The sequence below is a fragment of the Gracilinanus agilis genome, chromosome 5 (genome assembly GCF_016433145.1).
Source record: "Gracilinanus agilis isolate LMUSP501 chromosome 5, AgileGrace, whole genome shotgun sequence".
Taxonomy (NCBI): Eukaryota; Metazoa; Chordata; class Mammalia; order Didelphimorphia; family Didelphidae; genus Gracilinanus; species Gracilinanus agilis.
The window spans coordinates 120,777,247-120,795,673 of record NC_058134.1 but is presented as its reverse complement, the minus strand read 5'-3'; the positions used below and the strand labels follow the sequence as shown (position 1 = coordinate 120,795,673).

General features: G+C 35.8%; 1 protein-coding gene across 1 annotated transcript in view; it reads left to right on the top strand.

Annotated features, from left to right (window-relative positions):
• MKLN1 (muskelin 1) overlaps positions 1-18,427 on the top strand; it is a 240,632-nt gene that overhangs the window by 158,594 nt on the left and 63,611 nt on the right. The window lies entirely within an intron of this gene.

Below are 18,427 nucleotides of genomic sequence, written 5' to 3'. Positions count from 1 at the left end.
AATTTTTTTAAGATTTCTTTTGAGGTGTGCTTGGAGTAAACTATCCAAGGGGAATTCAAACCTCTATAGGATAATTGGGAGAGAATGTTTTATTTTGTTTATCTTTCTATGTATGCTAAATTTATTTATAGTCTCTACATCATGTTCCTTTATGCTTAGATTATTCGTGTCTGGTAATGTGTAGGGTGAGTAGGAAGGAAGAAAAAGCAGTGTTCTGAGTATTACTGTAGGGAAGAATAATTTTTTTTTTATATATCAGAGGTATATTGTTGACTCTTTAAATGTCCTTTATATCTAGTCGTTCTTTGTGTGATTTCTATTAAAATTTAGGGTGTGCCATTAGAAACCTTTTGATTCTATTACCATAGAGTGATAGTGTTCTGACAAAACCCTAGTCATACAAAAGAAGATATTTTTAAAAATTCTCTTTGGAAACAGTAAGTTAGCTATTCTTTAGCAATTAAGAGAAAGTGGCTTTCTCTGTCTTATTAAACATTATGTATGGTTTTAAACCTTTTTTTTAAAAGGCTTAAAGGTTTTTGAACCTTTTAAAAGAAAGGTGGTTTTTTTTTGTTTTTTGTTTTTTGGTTTTTTTTGTTGGGGAGGGAACATGGGAATTAGGTTCCTAAATTACTAATGTCTTTGTATGCATGCATTTCTGTAGCTATATGTAGCATAAGAAATAACTGAAGCACACATTTGTCCCTTTCAAAACTGATTCTTGGAATTATGGAATTTCTGGGCAACAGACTTAATTATTTAAAGACCTATTCATCCTTTCTGTGTGACTCAAGGTAAGTCACTTAATCCCCATTGCCTATCCCCTACCACTCTTTCTTGGAACCAATACACAGTATTGATTCCAAGATGGTAAGTAACGATTAAAATTAAAAAAAAAAAAAAAAAGACCTATTGAGTAAATTCCAGTCATTTTGTTACCTTTGGAATAAAAATATAAAACCTACTCTTTACTTTTTCAAGTGCCATGTAAACTGTCTCCTTTCTAACACCTTTTGAACCTTGTTCTTATCCATTTACTCTAATGCAAAGACACTGATGTCCTTGCTATTACTCATAAGATACTGCATCTACTAATGAGGCATTTTCACTGGCCACCCCCTCTCCTAGCCCTGGATTTCACTTCCTCATCTCTACCTCCTTGCTTCCCTGACTTTTAATCTCAGCTACAATCCCCATCTTCTTCTAGAAGCTTTCCTTGTACCCATATCTTGTTTGTACCTCATCATTTCCACATCGTCTTTCCCTTTAGCTATCAGCTCTTTAAGGACTTTCTGCCTTTCTTTGTCTCCCTAGAACCTTGATGGCAAACCTATGACACACGTGTCAGCACTGACCCGTGACTGCATACAGAGAAGTATGGGGCTACATGCCATGGATGAAACATTTGCTATAGTGCAGTGTAGTGTAGACACTCTGTGCAAGAGGTCTGTAGGCCAAAACAACAGAACTCCGGCACAGAGGGTCTAGTTCTAGGACTTCCAGGCTGTTAGGGGACCTTTGACCTCACTTCTGCTGGTGGAGCAGGGATGTCGTGGAAGGCTCATCTCTGGGGGCTCTGTGATTGCCATTGCCAGCAACCACATCTACTGTTCTGGGGTATTGTGGATTTCTAATTGACCATCATTACTGAGATAAGTGAGAGAGAGGGTAGGAGAGGTGTGTTATGGGTGCTGTTTCCCACCATTAGAAATAGCAGCAGCCATCTTAATTTACATAAGGAATGCCATCTTGCAGCATCATGCAGAATCCATTTCATCACTATTACTGTTGTGAATCCTTATTAACCCCTATTTCTGCTTATTAACCCTGCCCATTCCTAAAAGACAGTTACATGTACCATCTTGTGTTCAGTTAGGATAGTTAACCCCTAATTGCCTGCAGGGCTAATAGGCTATCTATAATTCTATTTTCTGTCACTGCCTCCCTGATGGAGAACCCCCCAAAATAAAAAACCAAGCTTAAGTAAAAGAAGTAGTAGTAGCAGTAGCTGACTTTTTCAAGAGACATGATCAAGATGTATGGCATTATAGAAAAAAATGGCAGATCATTTTACGTTCTGTGTGCTGAAACGGTAGTAAGCAGAATGTGGAATATAAATAGACATTTTGAAACTAATCATTCCCAGCTCTTAAAAAAAAGTGAGAATGAAAGGAAGAAATATATTTCCAGGCAGCTACACCTTTATAAGAGCCAATCTAATTCCATCCTTAAATTTGTAAAAGGCTCTACAAATTTAGCATCTGCATGTTTGAGCATTGCTCACTCCATAGCTCAGCATGGAAAAACACTCAGTGAGGGAGAATTTAAAGAAACTCTACTAAGATGTGTACCAGTTCTATTTCATGATTTGCAAAATAAAGATGCAATTATTAAGAGAATATCTGAGTTACCGCTCTTTAGAAATATCGTAAAAGTCTGAATAATGGGCCTGAACACAAACATACAACATCAGTTAAAGAGAGACATATTTTTCGATCTTTCTTGATGAAACTACTGATGTCACATCACATGCTCAGTTGGCCATTATTGGTCGATATTCTGATGGTCTCACAATGAGAGAAGAGTTGATAAAGTTAGTATTAGTGCCAACAAGTACATCAGGAAGCGAAATATGTAAGGTTGTTATACAAACTTCCTGTGACCTAAGTATCTCTGAAGTTGTGTCCATGACAACAGATGGGGCACTAAACATGGTGGGGGAAAAAGTTGGATTTGTCAAATTGTTTACGGAAGCTTTTGGACATCCGATTGTGCCTTTTCGTTGTATTATCCATCAGGAGGCTTTATGTACCAAGGCAGGATTCACCGACTTAAAATGACTTAATGTCAGTTGTTAAAAAAATAGTTAATGTAATAACTGCTCACCACCTTCACAAGTGAGAATTTTCTGCATTTTTACTGGAGGTTGATTCAATGTACAGTAATGTAAGATGGCTGAGCCGAGGCAAAGTTCTTTAGCATTTTGTGGAGTGCTTTGAAGAAATTAAGATATTTCTTGAGGATAAGAATTGGGAAATTTTCCTCAGCTCAATGATGATAAAATCTGATGTTTTTTGCAGATCTCTCTGTTCAAATTAATGAACTGAATTTAAAGTTACGAGGTTTTGGCAAAAGTATTGATGTTATGTTTGGATACATAAAAGCTTTTGAAAGTAAACTAAAAATTTTCAAGTGAGATATAGAAACTATAAAACATAAGTATTTTCCTTGAGTAACAAAGTATTTTGAGAAGGCCAGTGCTTCTGTACAAAATGAAATGGACATAAAGTACCAGCATGTTTTAGACTTTTTACTTGACCAGTTCAATGATGGATTTAATCAATTTAGAAGCATAGAACAGACCATGAAAATAATTAAGTATCATGATGTAGTAGTCTACAGTAGTTTGGAATTCAATGGTTTCTAATGTATGCACATTGATGATTTTGAGATGCAACTTGCAGAATTTCAAGACAGCATCTGGACTCAGCTGTTTGTTGACTTGAGGTCAAAGCTTGATTTGTCAGTTAAGCAACCTGTTGCTAACTTTAGATAGAATAGTTTTAGTTGAATAATGCAGTCAGAAGCTAGATTGATAGAGGAAGTGAAGGTAATAAAAATGAGTAACTTTTTTTCTAAGAGTTTGGTTTTGAAAGGAGAAGAAATATGGGGTAGTAGTATTAGGATGTAGTGAGATTAAGTGAGAATTTTTAAGAATAGGGAAGATTTTTGAGTGTTTTTAGGCCTCAAGGAAGCAACCAGTTGCTAATCTATCTAGTATCTTCAGGGTTTCTGGCTTTCATCTTATCAGTGACTGTCATCCCATTAATGTGATTCCATTTCTACCCTAATATCCTTTATTTCAATATAACCTGAAAGAGAGAGGTCTAATGAAGTGATTGAAAAATGGGTAGAATCCATGACCTATTCCTTTCCCCCCAAAGCTCATTTAACTCTTAAGGTCTTCTGAAAAGAATTAAAATTGCTATACTAAATACTGGAAAGCAATTTGGTGTAGTGAATAGTGACCTTGGAAGTCCAGAAGGTCTGTACTTCTTAGTTGTGTGACCCTCATAGGTCATTTAACTTCTCTGTTATACAGGCAATTCTCTAAAACTATAAGTGTAAGACTTGCATTAATAAAATTTTCTAAATAGGCTTAGATTCAGTGAAATCACAAGTTCAGCCCTTATATGAAAAACTATATTTAATGTACTTTTAGTGTAAAAGATAAATTTTTCCCTTTGTTTCCCAAATTGGCATAAAACCAATGTATCATAATGCTCTCATTTTATAAATGAAGAAACTGAGTTGCAGAGAAATTGGGGTTTTGATCTAGTTTACACAAGTGAATAGCAGGAGAATGACTCCAAATCTAGTAAATAATTTTTTTCTCTTAACAATATTGCTTAAATGAGAAGTAAAACTGCCTTCTCCATTATACAATATGTTACCCATCCTAGCTTTTCTTCACAATCAATGAATGATTTTAGTTTCAGGGCAAGCCTACAGGAACTATAGTAGATGAGTAGCTCTAATTTCAGAAATTAAGTGAAAATGTGCCAACTTGTGGAAGATTATGTGGTTAAATTACGCTAATGAGAGCATAATTGTCTTCAGGATGCAGAATCTGAAGACAAAGTTGTAGTTTGAACCTTGAGCCTCCTTATAATATAGAAAATCATACAGATTAGAAAATAAATTTCATCCATTCTCTATTCAAAATTTACCTCAGGTCTGTTCTTCTGCCTTTACTTGTATGATTACTCTTCTAGGTCTGGCTATTGTTACCTGTCATTTGGATTGTTAGGGTGGCCACATTATTGGAGTCATGGCTTCCAGCTTTCTCTCTCTAATGCACTGTCCACATATCTAGTTGCCAGAATAATCTGACAGAAGCCATGGAAATGTCATCACCATGCTAAAGAACCTTTAGTTAACTTAACCCTTATTGCTTCTAGCATAAATCACAGATTCCTTAGGTTCACACATAAAGCCCTTCACAATCTGGCTCTAGCCTACTTTTTCAGGCTTATTTTATACTTTCTGGCCAAATTAGCCCACTTGCTGCCCCTAAAGCTCAGCAGTCCTCCTCCTTTCTTTGCCTCTGTACAGGCTGCCTTCTGATCCTGAAAAGTGCAGCCTTCTCACCTCTGTAGCTTAGATGCCTTAGCATAAGGTTCAACTCATATGTTACCTCCTACAGGAATAAAATTTTCTAATCCTCCTGGTTCTTGGTGTTATTTTCTTCCTCAAATTAGCATGAATTTCACTTTGTTTTACATATTTTTTTTTTCTCTCTCTCCACCGCAGAAAAATGTAACCTCTTTGAAGACAGGAACTTTTTATTATTGGGTCATGATATCCCAGCCCTAAGCTCACTGACTTCCCCCTGCCTGGTATTTTATAAATGCTAGTTAGTTAGTAAAGCTTACAGAATGCCAATTCTCTATAATCTTCATTTTGCATTTTTTTTCTTTTCACTCTACTTCCTTTTTACATCCCTTATTCTCATAAATGGTGTTAGTACTCTTGGGTGAGAGAAATCAGCAACTTATTTCCATATACTTTTATGGTTTGGGAAATCATTTGAAAGGCATTTGATAAATTTTTTGTTGTTTGCTTTCATGTTGATATTGCATTCCTGAATGATTACGAATGATTTTGTTTTTACTAAATTTTCATTCAGGTATATAAAAAGGTCCTATTTCTGTTTCATTCAGATTTGTTCTTAAGCTTCAACTGGGGCCACAAAGCTTTTATGGACTGGAATGACATTTTGGCTGGATTCCAATAGGATGCTAACTCTCTGCCAAATTTTATTTTGCACAGCTATCAATGAGGCTGTTGTGGTAAATGTGGGTTTTTTTGCTCTGTGAGAATTTATGTGTACAAAGAGACCTGCTTTTCAGAGGGAACATTGGGAACCCAGAGTCTAAGAGGAAAGGTTATTAAAGTTAATGAACCAGGGTAACCTTATCAAAAGGGTGTCCAGAAACCCTACTAAACAAATGGTCAATTGCTGTTTCATTTATATATCTTCCCCCTCCCCTTTTTTCCCCCAGAGCTTCATAACTAAGTTGTATTAATTTGTTTTGTGGCAAAGATTTGGAAAATTATTTTTGTCCTAGATGAAAAGTCTCTTAAAGTAAAATTTTCTGTTTTTGAATTCTTTTAAATGTCATTTACCTAGTAGTGAAATTATGTTTTTAAGGCCTTAAAATATGATAGTTCTGGTCATTGAAAAAATTGTCAATGTTCAACCTTTAAGTACAATAAAGGTTTTGGGTTCTTTTTTCAATATAGAATTCAAAACAGTTCCTACCCACTGGATTCACTTTCTAGACTTTTCAAAAACATTTGAGAGAAGTTGTTAATACTTGACCATTAAAAATTTATGTCAATTGCCATTTCTCATCTTTAAGCTTCTTTCCCTTCACTGGCTATAGCCACTTGTTAAAGGTAGCCAGAGGCATAAGAATATAGTTGTGTTAATTGAAATATAGACCATATTGAATTTCTCTATGCTGGTGGTGACTGTTATAATTCTGTAGAAAATTGGGTAGTATGTCTCTGGAGTATAGAAGTATTTTAGAGTGGTGGAAAGGGAAGAGATGTTAGAGATCATCTAATTCAATACTGTAATTTTTTACAAATGAGGAAAGTAAAAATCAGTAGGCCTGACTTCCTTTGGGCTTTAAAACCATGATTCCTCAAGTTCTGGCTCATCCTGGAATTTCCCTCAGGCCCTGGATTCTTCCTGACCCTCTTCTCTCTGCAAGGCTGTTTCCTCTATTCCATGGGACTGGAGGGTTCATCCTGGATCCTCCATTTTTGTACAGGGGCCAAGACTGGCCTACTTTCATTCTTCCCATAGCCTTCCTCTTGACTTTTGCTGAGCCTCAAAAACCTCATCTTCTCTTGCCCTCCTCCAGTTTCTTTCTGTATTTCCCCATTAAAATGTACCTTGAAGGCAGGTACTATCTTTTTTTTTTTTCACTATTGTCCTTTTTATTACCAGGGTTGTACCAAAGATATTTTCAGTGAGCTGACAGAGGATAGTCTTATATCCAAATATGTTTAACTCTAAACAATTATTTTAATCACCTATGCAATTCTCCATAGCATATTAAATATAAAAGAATAGTAGCGGGATAGTAACTTTTCCAGGCTGGGTTTTTATTTGAGCTTTCATCAAAAAGGTCATAAGGATGAGATGACAATAGTAATTAATATCTGAATTTCAAAGCTCTTTACATAAAATAATCTATACAGAGAACGCAGAAGAGTGACTCCTCATTATTTTTTAACCATTTATTAATATTCATTTTTAACGTGGTTACATGATTCATGCTCCTACTTTCCCCTTCACCCCCCGCACTCCCCCCACATACTATCTTTCTTTTTGCTAAATTTGCTTCTATAGTGCTTTGGACAGTGTACTAAGGTACTAGGTATTAAGAAGCAAATATAATGTGAGATAGTCCTTGCTCTTTAGGAGTTTGTATGTAACTGAGTATAGGAAGATAGCATATAGAGAGGAGGAGTGGCCAATGAAGGAGGTTTTAATCTAGTAAATCACAAAAATGGTGAGTGGGACCACACATCCAAAATGCTGATAATATTTATCGAACTGATTACTTTTTCAGAGGAAGAGGTAGAAAGCAACTCAGGATGAGAATTGGGGATGGACGGTAGGAGGAGGAAAGGGAGTTAATATGAATTATGACAGAACAGAAGGCTCAGGATATTTGGGGTGGATGAATATATATATACATATATATTCAGAGCCAACACTGCATTGAACATTTCTAAATGAATTTAGGCATATCAAACTCATGATAGGTGTTCAATAATTGCCTATTGATTTATTTCACTGATTATAGCAATTTGACTCTTGTTGGTTCTTGTAGTACATTAAAATTCTGAGATCTTTTTGTAATCACCAGGAAGCTCCAGGTTACTTTTTCTTATATCTTGGATATGTGCTCTTTTGTTTATGCTAGACTAACAAATATATGTCCAAACCAGTACTATTCATTTTATTTTCTGTGAGCATTACTTATAAGTCCTTTATGCCAGAAAAACCTGTCTTCTTTAATTCATTCTTGACCCTCAAGAAGTTACTTCCTCCAAATATCACCTTTTACAGGAGAGTTTCATATTTGTTACTTAAATCCAAATTTTCGTGCCCCATTATCATTTCATTATGTTATATTCTTTTTATCTCCAGACTCTTGAGACAGATTAAGCATCCTCCTCTATCTTTTGACATCTTTCTTCTATTTTTCTTGTGTCAACTCCATCTTTGAATCTGTAGTTTTCGTCCAGACTTAGTTCCTGTGCCACCTTCTAGAAGCCTTTCCTTATCTGGTCAGTTGTTTGTTCTCTTTCCACCTTCACATTATTTTGTATTCATTTATTCATGTAAATGTTTTATACCAATATAGTAAGCTCCTTAAGGGTATAAACTTTTTTCCTTTTGTAAAGTTGCAGAACTTAGTTTTTTTTCACTTTTTCTCTAGGATAGAAACTGACTTTCCCTTTGTACAAAAATGCATGTAGCTTGGTATTTAGAGAAAAATATAGTATAGTCTGAGTGCAGTACAAAATTTGCCTTGTTATCCATGCTTTATTGATTAGGAGATGCAACTCTTATGCTAACTATTCTGTAATCCGCTGTGTTTCTATGTCTGTTTGCTATGCTGAAGGTTTGGAAAGAGGCTTAATTTATTTAGAGCAGGCTTCCAACTTCTTGCTCAATTGCCTCTAATTAATTGTTGGCACATTTCTATAGATTACAAGTAGAAACCCAGTAACTTCATTCCAGTTACTCTCTACTTTTTTTTTTCCTACTTGCCCCTTTTGTGAGACATTATGGCATAGTGGAATGAATACTTGTTTTGGAATCAAATAAGGCCACTTTGTGATTTTGGACAAGTCCCTTAATTTCTTTGTATCTCAACTCATTCCTTCATAAAATGAGGAAGGATTTGTTGAAGCTTGGTCTTAGTGGTTTCTTCCATCTCTAAATCATTTATCTTTCCTATTAATTGCTATTAAAATTTAAAAAATTAATTTCCAGGGGCTCTAAGTAGTTTTTTTCTGGAAAGGGGGCTGTAGGCCAAAAAAGTTTGGGAACCACTGAAAATTATATCTGTTGAAAACTTTCCTGAAATGGCTTCCTTAACTTCCATTCAAACTTCCATTGTGTTTTTGTTTTGCTTTTTGAAGAGCTGGAAGGTTACCTTGTTGATTACTTGATATCTGTAAAGTTTTATGAAAATGAAAAATGCCATGAGTCTTTCCAATATTTGCCTCGTAAGTCGTAAACCTGGTCAAAATGGAATATGAAGTCCTGGAGAGCTAATTCTTGAATGAGGCCAGTAGGTGGTGAATTTGTGAAAAATGAATGGGGGAACAGCTGGGTGATTCAGTGGATTGAGAGCCATGCCTAGAGTAAGGAAGTCCTGGGTTCATTTCTGGCCTCAGATACTTCTAGCTGTGTGACCCTGGGCAAATCACTTAACTCCCATTTCCTGAGCCTTACCACTCTTCTGCTTTGGAACTAATTCACAGGATTGATTCTAAAGTAAGTGTTTACAAAAGCCAGGAGTGGATATCTCTTTCAACAAAGCTGTTAAAATGAAGATTTTGTTGTTGTTGTTATTGACCTATAGTTTTTCAATTTAGAATAATGACTATTAAGAGCTAACATCCTTAACCTTTGTGGTTAATAAAAGTTACTGATACAAAAATTGGACTTTCGGGTCACACGACCAATAAGATTGAGGGCTAGATATTTTCTCTTATCCCCATGACCTCTCAAATTTCATAACTTCTCCAAAACAAAAATTATGTGCCAAAGATAAAGCAAGTTCAGCTGTTTCTATTGTCTAGAACAAGTGCCAAATTTGAGGCCTTCAAAAAATCTCCACAATGAGGCCCAAAGTAGATTAAAATGTAAATGGGGGAGCACCTTAAGTAGTACAATGTATAGAAAACTATCCCTGGAGCCAGATGGATCAGGATACTTTCTAGCTTTCTGATCCTGGGCAAGCCACTTAACTTTTTTGCCTAGCCCTTGCCCTTATGTCTTAGAATTGTTACTAAGACAAAGTAAGGATTAGGAAAGGAAGGAAGGGAAAACGTTTAGCAAGATAAATAAAAAATAATACAACAAAAGTAATATTAATTTGTGGTTTTCTAAGTTAATATGAAGCCTACAAGAATATGTTTGTCTTTGAGTCTGACATCATTGCTATAGAAAACAGAATCCATAAAGTTTTAAACAAACCAACAAACATATTCTTATGCTAACTCTGAGTCTACTTTGTACCCCTCTCCCACTGCCACAATACAACTGGCAGTAGGATGCACTAACCAATCCAAAGACTGATCACAGGCTTGTCAGAAAGCCTAGCCCCACACTCCGTCTTCCCCTTTCCCCACTTCCAGTTCCATAGAGATCCTGACTTTAGACTGCTAACATTGACTAGTCACAACAGAAAATCATTGCTATGGCAGTGTTTCAAGTTGCAAAAGTCTGCTGGGGCCAAGATAGTGTTCAGGGCTGCAAGAGATGTCTGTAAGAGGGCAGAGAAATAAAGGAAAAGGGGTAGGACAAGTGTTTGGACTTGAAAGAGAGCTGAATCCCACACATATCAATCCTGTAGCACAAAGGTTACAGTTCTCTGAATCATCAGTTCTAGTTTAGAGAACTCAAGAACAAAAGGAGGTGGACATGACACTAAAAGAGGACACCACTGGGAGGAGGAGGGAGGGATATGTGACATTTGTCTAAGATTTCAGGGGGAAAGCTTAGCATCCCTCCAGCAGTTCTTGCCCCCCAAAAGGTCACTAGACTGGTGAACTGTGAATTGCCCAGCATGAGAGCAAGTGAAGACACTTCACATATAGCCTTATCATTAGAGGAGAGGGGGGCTGGAAAGTGATAAGTGGGGGGAGGGGAAGAAAGACTGAAATTATTGAAGAGCTCAAGAAAAAGAAAACTTTTATATTCTATTTTTATATTCTAAACGTAAGCAACAAGGAAAATATTAACAGTAGAAGAAAATCTGATCATCAGATATATTAGAGTTCAAATTCTGTAAATAAATACTGCAAAACAAAGAATGATCCAACACTTTTTGAGATATTTGAGGTTTGACATTGGGTTCAAAACCCAATAAGTTATTGGATTTGGGGTGGGAGGAACAATATTAGAGACAAATGGAAGAAATCTAAAACCCTTCTTTAAATACAAATAGATCAAACAGTCCAATAAAATGAAACGGTATCAGAATAGATAATAAAACAAAATCTTAGACTTTCGTTCATAAGAAACACAATTAAAGAACAAAGATGTACCCAAAATAAAACTGATGGGATAGAATTTTTTTAACTGTGCATCAAGTTAATTTAAAAATGCACAAATTGTAATCATGCTGTCTGACAAAGCAAAAACATAAAAATTATAAAAGGATAAATAAGTAAACTACTATGGTAAAAAAAAAAATCAACCACAAGCCAACATCAGTAATAAACATATTCTCCAAATGTCTTAGCATCCAAATTCATGAAGGAAACATTAACTGAGCTACAAAGAGACATTACACAGTAATGTAATAGTGAAAGAATAATTCATTTTCCCTCTCTTAGTTTTGGATTAAGTTGAACAGAAAGATAAAAGGGAAAATATTACTGAAGAAACTAGATTTAAAAGACTCATGATGTCTTTAAGTAAGTCTACAAGAGAATATACATTTTTTCAGTACCATATTTAACTTCTACAAAAAATGACCATATATTAGTGTGATGAGATATATTGCAAACAAATGTAAAAAGGTTAGTAGTATTTAATACATTATCTAAAGACCATAAAGCAATAAAAAATAACCCCATTGGTTCAGAGACCATAAGCAAAAGACACAGACCCAACTGAAGATTTAACAATGAAATCCTAAATAATAAGGGGATCATAAAAACAACTAATTGTTAGTCTGACTGACAGAGGTTCAACCCAAGAAACTATGAAACCAGAGTAAAGTAATATAGCAAAGCTTTAATTGGGGAGAGGTGGGAAAAACAGTAAGGGGGACTGATACCAATAGAGGTAGCTGGAGTAGGAGAATCATGAGATCTTACAGCATTGGGGGATCTTAGGGGTAATTCAACTTGGGTTTTCCCTATTAGTTGTCTTTGGGGAAGGTAAGCTACTTAGATTAACTTCATTGGTTGTCCCTGAAAAGGGGGGATATTGTTGGCAACTGTTTTGTTGGCTTTCTGTTGCCCAAGCTGGAGTTTGTTAGTTTCCTGTTGCTTAGCTGGGGTCTGCAGGTTTATCATTCCCACCTTTTTTCTTTGTATAAAAAAGAAAAAATAGGATTGGAGAGGGAACCAGGATTCCAAGGGGGAACGGGGCATAATTCTTGCTCATCAGACTGCTTCCTGCTGAGAAGGGGTGGTGTGGGTCAACAATGATTCTCTCCCAGTTCTGTCTCCATCTACCCACTGGGATTATCTGGGTGATGTCTGAAAGACCCCAGTAGGAGAACATTATGGATAGTTGAACTGGCTACTGAGGTAACCACTGGGGTGGGTTATAGCTACTTAGGTAAGTAATATAACATATTTGATTGTTACACACATTCAAATTTCAAGGGCTTCAGTTACCAGTTCACTTGATTGCTTGGGATATGGAATGACATTAGACTGAAAACAATCACATCTCACAATTTGCCTTATGTAATTATGCATTATTATTATGCAATCTTCCATTGGCCACTTGTTTTGATTATAGGAAAATTTGCTATGAAAGGAAAAAGCAGGGAAACGATTATAACACTGTTTGACTAGAGGTAAGAATCAGTTATTAATTAGTCATATATTAGCAATTGCACTTTATAGCCAGACTCAGGAATAATTAGATAGGATTCACATTAGTTGGAAGGGATCCCATCTCGCTATGCTGAAATTGTCCCCTCAACTTTTAAGGACCTCCATCTGTGATAGTTCAGGATCACACTTCTTCTGAGTATCTTGTGACTTTTCTCTTAAATGGTGAATTTCTAACATACTGATCAATGATCCATCAGACAACTATATCTGAATTCAAAACTGAAAATAATGTATTAGTTGCAGTCCCAAAACCTTTTACCTCAAACAGCAAATCAGTTTAGAGCTGAAAATTTTCTAGGATTCACACACAGCTGTTATTTGATTCTCTTCTCTTCTCCTTAAGGTATAACTCATCCTGGTACAAAGACCAATTATTAGAAATCAATACTCTATTATAAACAGATTTGTGTTCTGAGTAATCCAATTCCTTTGTTTAGAAATTCCATAATTCGAACAAGCCTTTTGTTTTGCAGAGCTAGTGACTGCACACACAGACCAAAAGCTAAAGGAAAATGTAAAAGTTTTTTTCCAGGCGAGTCAGAAAAACAGTTAATAATTTTGCAGGGAGTTAAATTTCCACTAACATTACCTTGATTAACAATGACTTCAACTCCCAGTTGTTTCTTATACTGAGGGAAGAAGAAAATGCTTGGTTGGTTGCTAGCTGGTCTCAGAATGAACAATACACACAGCCTATTCTGAATTCTGATACTATATTCAGAACCTGAAAACTTCCTTAAGTTCAGCACAATTAAGAATGAAGATGTTACTTCCAAGACAACATAAACACACTTTCTAATTTTGAGATAGCCAAATCCATCATGGAAAAGGGGGCATGGACCTACATCCTCCAGTCCCCATAGCCACTTCCCTCAGGGGGCAGGTTAGATGCGATGGTATATAAGACAAACTACTCCTGCTGTGGAGTGGACTGGCAGGAAGCAGAGGAGACATGAGACAGGTGCAGAGCTACAGAGTTAGGGAGAAAAAGTGGGGCTGGTGCCAGGATAGATGCTAGCAGAGGAAAGGCTTGCCACAGAGTGTCCAAAAGGCTAGGACATGGGGAGTCTCTGATCATTTACTAGTCTTCTGGGAAAAATCGTCAAGGTCAGTCAGTTTTATATTGTCAGCCAGTTGTAATTTTTTCAGATTTTTACGTAAGCAGGCCAAGGGAGTATTCTCTGGCAGTTCCTTAGGTTATGAGATATAAAGGGAGAGATGAGAATGGTGAGTCCAAGAATCTTGCCCCTGGTTCCCACTGCACCAAGAGAATCAACCTCCTTTTGGTACAAAAAGGGTTAGCTCAAAGGCAAGACAGAGTGATTCTCCTTTTCCCAGGTGTCCCTGGGGAGGGGGAATTGAGAATGAGGAGAGTGGCTCTGGCTAAACATTCAGACTTTATGGGGCCAGGGGCCGCGGACTTTTGTGGAAAGTCAGAGGGACACAGTCATGGAGATGAGATGGGATAGGAGTTAGACTCACCTAGAGATATCCTTTGTTAAGTGGCAGCTGCAGATACAATCAGAGGGAAGAAGAGAAAGATGGCATCAAAGAGTCAAGGAGGGAGGGAGGGGAAAAGAGAGAGTGTCTCAGAAAGGTTAGAGGTCAAACTGGTTTCAGGGACCTGGGGGTGGCTTGGCCCAGTTGAGTTGCACTTTAATGGCTCCTGGGTTTTGGCACCATTATGCTAGTCTGACTGATGGGGGTTTGACCCAAGAGACCAATGAGACTCAGAGTAAGGTAATATAGCAAAGCTTTAATGGAGGAAAGGGATAGTGGGGGGTTGGAGGAAAGAAGCAGCAGGGGGAAGACTGATGCCAGTAGAGGTGGCTGGAGAGTTCCACCTGGGTAGGGGAATCATGATATCTAAGCATTAGGAGGTTGCAGGGGTAATACAGCTTCGGTTGTCCCTATTGGTTGTCTCAGGGGAAGGTGAGCTACTTGGATTAACTTCATTGGATGTCCCTGAGAGGGGTGGGATGTTATTGGCAACCATTTTGTTGGTTTTCTGTTGCCTAGGCTGGGGGTTATTAGTTTCCTGTTGCTTAGCTGGAGTCTATTTGTTTCCTGTTGTCTAGTTGGGGTCTCTAGGTTTATTAATTATAATTGTGTGAACAAAATTACAATGGTGAAACAACATACTGAAGTTCCTGAGATGTAGCTGAAGTAGTCTTCAAGAGAAAAATTATATCTTTGCAAACATACATTGATGAAAAAGAGAGGACAAGCTGAATGTACATTTTCAAAATTATATCAGCAAATGAATAAATCTTATAAAATAAGCACAAAAAGGAGTTATTAAAATTAGAGAAGAAATAGATAAATTGAAAAAAGAAAAATATAAATAAAAGTAAAAATAATTTCTTTGAAGAGACTAATAAAATAGACGTTTTTAGCTAAGCTGATGAAAAAGAAAGCAGAAAATCAAATCAGTATAAAAGAGTCATGCAAGATTACAAGAAAATCAGAAGAGAAAAAAGAATAGTCAAATTATCATTCACAGTTATAACTAACAAAACTGAGAAAACAAAAGAAATTGAGGAATACCATCAGAAACATAAAATACCTAACCGCTCAGACAACCAGATGGAGATCTTTAGTAACTCAGTCTCAGAAAAGGAAATCTACCTGTAAAGGAACTTATTAAAGGAAAAAACAAACAAACTCACTCCTGGATCTGATTGATTCTTTCAAACTTATAAAGAATAGTTAGAATTCATACTTCCTAAATTCTCAAGAAACAATAAAGCATCTTACCAGAGACATTTTTATGAGGCAAATATAACCCTAATACCTACATCAGGGAAAAGATGAAACACAGAAAGAAAGCTTTTGACTAATACCATTCATAAATATTGGCTCAAAATTGTTTTCAAATCCTGTCAAACAGACTATACTGATTCATCCACTATAAAATAATTATATTACATAATTATCATAATTTATATAAAATATATTTAAAATTACATTATAAAATATTGTGCATTATATTTTTAAAATAATTTATTATACCAACTGGAATTTATACGAGGGTTACCAGGATGGTTCAACATTAGGAAATCAACACTATCGTAGTAAAAACCAGAATTTCCAAACCCACATGATCATTTCAATAGATGCAAAGTATGGTTCTCTTTTACATAAAAATTTTTTACACAAAATACAGACATTTCTAATAACATAAAAAGCATTTATTTAAAGACAAAAGCATCATCACATTCTACTGGGGATATAGTAAAACCTTTTCCACTAAATTCCAAAGTGAAGCAAGGTTGCCTACTCTCCCCACTATTAACTGATAGGGTTGACCATATTAATAACAGCAGTAAGACTAGAGAATGAAGCTAAAGGTCTAATGATAAGTAGAGGAAATAATTTTCTATTTGCTGATAATGGTGGTATACCTGGAAGATCCTAGAGAATCAGCAAGGACACCAAGACAATGAATAACCAGCAAAATTTTAAGCTAAAAAATTAATCCTGAAAGATCTACAGCATTTCCATGTAGTAATAATAATAATAAAACACAAGAAGCAAAAATAGAAATTAGAATCCTATTCCAAATAACTACAAGATACATAAATCTGGATATCAGCCTACCAAACAAAACAAATACTTGTATAGATTTATTTACAATGTACTTTTTTTTAACCCTTACTTCCTGTCTTAGAATTAGTACTGTGTATTGGTTCCAAGGCAGAAGAGCAGTAAGGGCAAGGCAATGGGGGTCAAGTGACTTGCCCAGGGTCACAAAGCCAGGAAGTGTCTGAGGCCAGATTTGAACCTAGGACCTCCTATCTCTAGGTCTGGCTCTCAATCCACTGAGCCACCTAGCTGCCCCCTAAAAAGTACTTCTTAAATAAAGAACAACTTAAATTACTAGAGGAATATCCAATGCTTGTGGCTAGCTTGTGTCAATATAATAAAAGGCAATGCTACCAAAGTTAACATCCACTTTTAATGTTATACCAGTCCAATTATCAAGAGAATACTTTATAGAACTTAATAAAATAACCAAACTCATTTGAAAAAACAAAAGGAACAAAATATATGGGAAATGTTGAAAAGAAATAGTGATGGAGGAGGAATAGCACTTTTAGACCTTGAACTAGATTATAAAACCATCTGGTTGATTAAAAAACAAAAAATAAAGGTAAATCAGTGGTTTACACCAGACAATGGAGAATCAGAAACAATGTAACCCAGCATTTGCTAAAGGGGAAACATAAATTACCTAGGAAAAATCTACTTATCTGTTTTAAACTGTAAAAACCAGAGAGCTTTCTGGTAGAAATTAGACAAATATCTTATGCCATATTCCACAGTACATTCTATATAGATGTAGGACCTTAACATTGATGATCATATTATTTTATTTTTATTTTATTTTTATTTTTTTTAACATTTATTAATATACATTTTTAACATGGTTACCTGATTCATGCTCCTCCTATCCCCTTCACCCCCACCCCCCCCCAGTCCCCCCACCCATGGCCGATGCGCATTTCCACTAGTTTTGTCATGTGTCCTTGATCAAGACCAATTTCCAAATTGTTGGTAGTTGCATTGGTGTGGTGATCATATTATTTTTAAAAATTCAAATATACTTTCACAACTTTGAGTAGGTAACATTAACAAAACAAGAAAAGAGGAAATCTCAAAAGATAAAATAGATAACTTTGATTACATGAAACAGAAAGGTTCAGTATAGAAAAATCAATGCACCCAGGAAGTGGTTGAATCGATAAAAGTTTTTGTATCAGATTTCTTTTATAAGGGTTTGGAACCCAAGATATATCAACAATAAACAAATAAGACTAAGTAAAGATTAAAGGTTGTGAAGAAACAATTCTCAAGAAAAATTGCCTGCAAAGTATTCACAACCACATGAAAGAATGCTCAAAGTAACTAATAATAAGAGAAATGGAAATCAAAGCAATCCCAGAGTTGCAGATTTTCAAAGATGACAGTAGTCAATGTTGGAGAGATCATGAAAGAATAAACAAAGCAATAACATTGTTGTGGAAGCTGTAAAATGGTACAGCCATTTGGAGAAGTAGTTTGGAATTATGCAAATTAAGTGACTAAATTTTCCATACCCTTTGAAACAGAGAATCTAATATTAGCTGTATATCATATAAATCCATAGTTGAAGAAAGTTAAGAAAGTTCCCGTGTATGTCAAAATATGTTTACCAGCACTTTTTGTGTTAAAGATCTATATGTAAGTGTAGCCAAGAAAACAATGTACATAATAACCACAGCAATATAAATGCAAACTGCCAAAACTTCAAAAATGAATATATCAAAACCGTAAATATCAAGCATGATTCAAATTTAAGAGTTATGAGAGGACACCTCCAACAACCCTTCTTGAAGGTGAGAAGTTGACAGGTTTTACACATTGAGATGTTTTCAGACTTGTCCCGTATATTAATCAGTCATGCTGCTCTCTCCACCTCCACCCCCTTTTAAACAGTGTTTGTTTTGGGGGGGGGGTAGTTCTCTAAAGGAAAAAGGGAACAGTA